Raw genomic sequence first — 5,268 nt, 5'->3', positions numbered from 1 at the left:
GGAACCGTCAATCGGATTCATCCGCTCGGATCATCCTTCGGGGCCCCGGATGGGGAGGGAGAGGGAAGGTGGGGACGCCTCCTGCGAGACGCGGCCGCTCCTGTGTTTGGACAAAGATCACGGATTGTCCCTCGAGCTAATGAGATTCCCCTTGTCACTGTGCACGATCTGACGATGCGGCGGCGAAGGATCCTGCAAGGAGAAATTCTGCCGGGAAGTCCTTGTTAGCCGGTGGCTGGCTGCGGACGGGGGGATATAGGCGGCTGGTGTCGATTTCCCGGAAGGTCAAACGTTCCTCTCCTACTTGAATTCCATTTATTAGCGCGCCCGTCGATTGCTTTCTTGGAATTCGTCGGGCATTTTCCATTAAGTTCCTTTGCAAATAAAATGGAAATTTATACGGTTAATAGGGGAGAGAAGAGAGAGAAAGTAAAAAGGAACGACGTACTTTGGATATTTTCTTCATTAATTTCCCAAGATTTTATCTTTTCCGCTAATATTCCAGATATTATAAAATGATAATAACGATAGTTTTATAATATATTTAATAACCACGATACGCAATCTTATCTTCCTGTATACGCTTTCGAATACGCTTTCGACGCGGATAATCGATCACGCGATCGATGACGTGAGATTCTACTGAAACCTATATTCAAAAAGAAATGATCTTACCGGTTACAAGAAACGATCGGGTTCACGGAATCTCCCAACTATCCTTTGCATCCGTTTTTACGTCGTTTCACGGGGAAACGATCCTCCTTCTTCGAAAAAAGAGCACCAAAAACCAACTCGCGCGCGTTCACGATTCGATCGCTCGAGGCTCTCTCCTCGGTAAATGGGAAAACGGGACGGAGAAGGGAACTTGGAACGGATCCCGATCCGTGATTCGCGCGAGTGCCGCGAAGATAATAACGTTCGCGGGGTCCGATTCGTTGCGGCGGCCGATTTATTATTTTATCCGGTTAAGCGTTGTCACCCAGGGCCAGGCAAAAATCTCCCTCTCCCCCTTCTTGTCGAAAGGGACAACGTCGGTTGATTTATTGCGTCGCGCGTGTGACACTCGTATTTATCACCAAGTGGATCAACCGGTCGGTGCCGCGTTGTTATGACATAAGGCGTGCCACTTTCGACCAGAGAGGAGACGCGTTCGTATCTCGATCGTCCATTTTCTACAGAAATTCCTTTCGTCGAAACGGAACGCATGATCGTTTCATCGATTGAAACGTCTTCGTTGAAGAGTTATTATTTCACGAATCTAATTATATTCCTATTATTGATCGTGACGTGAAAAACTCATCGATTGTTATTCGTCTAATTTAAAAAATTTATTTCGAAAGACGAAGATCCAATCGAGATAAAGGATTCCTTCTATCCTTCGATGAGTGTGAGAAATATTTCTCGATCTAAGAGTTGATCGTGTAGGAAAAAGTTGGCTCAAAATTGGCGTTCTTAACGATTCGTTTCCAAGCTGTTTGAAAATCGGCGAGATAACCATAGAAAATTGAAAATTTCTATAATCTTAATAAAACGAGAACGCTAACGATTCGTATCCATTCGCGAAACTTCCGTATTCTCTTTCCACCGCTATTTTATATTCTTCCGCTAAACACCATTGAACCGTGAAAAGCGAACACTGGCCGCGCTCGATATTTTAATTAAATAATCGAATCGCGAGCCGGTTTTAAAGGGGTTTAGCGCGTGTCAGTATTAAAACGCGGGCTTATATTTCGTTGTATTCTATTAATCTCGATCAACTGAATTATCGCGTTAAACGAGATAGATAATTAAATTTCCATATAGGGGAAGGAGAGAGGGGGACGCGGCAATCGCGCGACCCCCGCGTTTTTCCGCCCGGCCTCCGTAAAATGTAAACGAAGGATTTTGATAAACGACGATTTCGTTCTGTATGCAAATGGCGTTGGTCGCGCGCCGCAAACCTCGCCGTTTCACGATTCGCCGTCGCGCGTACCACGCGCTTTCGCGAGACGAGAAATCGATACCACGCCTCTCCTCGCGAGGATCCGTTTCGCGCGAAAATCGATGCCCGATCGATTCGCCTCGACGATCCACGATTTTTCGCCGTTTTTTCGCCGCGTGTACAGATACTTGTCTATAAAACACTCTTGAATAGCTACACGTTATATCGCGTGGGATTCGTTGTCTCGCTTGCGTTTCCAAGAATCTTATACTCGTAAAACGTAAATTCGTATAGTGCAAACGTTCGTCCATTGCACGATATATCTTAATAAGGAATTATACGCGCTTCCTCTTCCTATATGCGTCTTACGCTCGTTAACTCATAACTTACTCTACGTTTTTAAAATATAATATGATCGTTGATCGAAATATATCGTTTTTTCAAGTGAAAAATAATGATAATTTCGTGGACAGTGTATTTTTTTTCCGCACAAAATTTTCATAACGTCATAGTTTGTCATTTTACAAATATAATGGAATAAAATATTTATCTAACTTTTTTATTAAATAAAAATAAATATACATTGTACAAATTATCTAACGATTTATCGAACAATAATTTGAATACAAAGAGAAGCAATTGGGAATTCCTCGTTTCTAGCACGCTTTGCCAATCTTTATTACGTAACCGGGCAAGTATCGTTAAATCGCATCGTATCTCATTTTCGCGACATTGAAGAACAATGGTAAGAAGGAGCGGATAGGATCGGGTCCTATTTCTATCCTACGTCCCTCCTATTGTTAATCATCACGGGCAAAGGTGTTGGCAAGCATAACCGTGGTTCGAACTTCTTGCAATTTGCGCGTAGGCAGCAAAGGCGAAGGCAGCGGGGAGAACCGGAAGAGGAGGGTTTTTGCTCGCTCGCAATTGCGAAATCACGCTGTTCGTAGATTTCGCGGTGGGGAATCGCGTGTTGTTGTTGCGTGCGCGGAGACAACCCGCAAAAAGCTCCGTTACGCTTGTATAAAGCGTTGTCAGCGCGTTATTCGATATGGTTTCGAACGCGTGTGCAAGGAAAGAATGATGCACGAACGTGGATCGTAATTGTTTCAGGAACTCGTGGAGGCCGTATGAAACGTAATGTCTCGAAACTTTACTCCGCGGTGGATTAACTCGAGAACTTGAAGCGCTCGAATTGAATGGCACTCCGACATTTTCTTTCTTTTTTTTTTTTTTTTTTTAAGAGAAGAATTTGTTTCGATATCTCTTCGCTGTCAAAAATTGAAGAGCACAAAGGAGGAAAAATTGGAGATGTCGAGAACTTTCATCAAATGATCATAGATATTTTGAAATCTTTTAAATTTCGATTTATCGATCGCTGCAACCAGTTTTTTTTATTTCAAAATGTCAAAAACGCGCACTTTGAAAATGCTTACAAGATATACCAGCAACGAAAAAAGCTTTCTCTCGTAATAATAACTCGAAAATTGCAAATTTTTGTCATCACTCGTGCAGAAACCTGTTAAACCACATTTTTGAAATAATATACAAAAAATGAGCTGCATCGAGTGTTTCTCTCTCCAAATGTGGAACGTTTAAACGCTACTCTTGCAATTACAGAAGCTACCATTAACTACAACTTTTGAATAGAAGCTTTTTACGTAAAAACTGAATAATACATACACACACACACATATATATACGCATCAAACCGCTAATGGTCATCCTATATCATACCATCCGTTTAATCCCACTTTTCACCACTTTTAATCTCACCCATTCAATAAAATGACGAGATACGGTTGAAGGAAAGCACGGTCTTAATATTTGATCGGCGGCGATCCTCGACGATTGTAACGGTGAAGATATCGATTGGCGCTCGGGCGGAGGTAATCAACGCTGTAGTTGGCCGCTAACCTGTCCGCAGGATTCCATCGAAGGTCGTGCGACCGCTCGCGAGTACCGCTATAACTTTACTTTCGTCCCCCCCGTTGAATTGCTCCCGTTTGTTTGTGCACACGCGATTAACCGATACGACTATTATTGGCGGCATTAAACGAGGCCAACGGCGTTCCACGTCGCCCACGAATCGGATCGAGGACGGGATCGAGGCGCGCTCCAACTCGAATCGCCCTCCCTATGAATTATGTACGGCATAATTAATCGAAGTGGCCGTTGATTAAAGTAGCGATAAAGCTCGAAGGTGTTTGCGCATCGCACGAGCTATGACATTCTCCGTGGAGCATTGGAATAATTTTCGCTAACGAACGGCCGGAATTAATAGAACTCTGAACGTACTCGTAGGAGATATACGAGGTTACACGTCGGGAGAGAAGTTTGAGATCGATGCGATCTGTTTTAATTCAATTGGCCGACGACGCGCGACCGAGAAAGAGGAAGGAGGAAAGAGGGAGAAGCAAGGATGAATGCGGGGGGATGATGGTGGCGGGCTTCTCGAAAAGGATGAAGAGAAGGATGAAAGGAGGGAGACGAAGAGGAAGAAGTTGGAGCGGGAGAGAAAGAGGAGGGTGAAGATTCGTCGGGTAGTAAGACGCGGGTGACAAACGTTGGCCGCCTACGCGAATACTCTCTACACTTATTTAGCAGGGATTAAGAAGCCCTCGTTTTCGTCGAACGCTCTTTTTCCTCCGGCTTCGACCCCTTTTCCTCCCCCGATCGTACCTTACCTCTCGAGCCTCGTGATCGGTGGTCCGGATAACCATTAGCGACAGAATTGTTTTTCGAATTAAGAGAACAACCGCCCTCCCTCTTCGTTCGTTGGCTCCAGACTTTCGTCTTCTTTCGAATCGTTCGATTCTCCTTCCAGACGGGTCGCAGATTCCATTCCATTTTATTGAAGTTTTTATCGCGCATTACACGACGTTGTCGCGTTTAATCGACGGGATGGCATGTATCTTAACCGTTTTACTCCCGATCGTAAATCGAACGGGGTTGCTACTCGAAAAAAAACTCGAGTGCTATGAATCATCGCACGGCGTTCCACCTGTACATCCACTTCGATTGTTTCGCAATCGTGGAGGAGACGCACGTTCGGATTTTCTTTTTTTTTTTTCTTTTCTTTTTTTAACTTATACGCACGTGTAACGATACCTACACTTTAATTTCTAGGAAAGTTGAGAGACGCGTGTTGGAGACATTTATTATCGGTTCCCTTCTGGCTGCGTGCGTCGGCGGCGTCTGGAATAGGATGCGCTTTTTCATCCCTTCGAACGAAACCCAGGCAGAGAGGAGAAGGAAGGGAAGGGGGGACCGGGGTGGGCGTTCCCTCGGCAAGTAGTAAATTTTTGCTATTCATGGAATAGCGATTGCTTCCGTCGCCATAAGCG

Source organism: Apis dorsata, unplaced genomic scaffold (genome assembly GCF_000469605.1).
Source record: "Apis dorsata unplaced genomic scaffold, Apis dorsata 1.3 scaffold_264, whole genome shotgun sequence".
Taxonomy (NCBI): domain Eukaryota; kingdom Metazoa; phylum Arthropoda; class Insecta; order Hymenoptera; family Apidae; genus Apis; species Apis dorsata.
The sequence above is the reverse complement of the archived record's forward strand: the minus strand, read 5'-3'. Positions refer to the sequence as shown.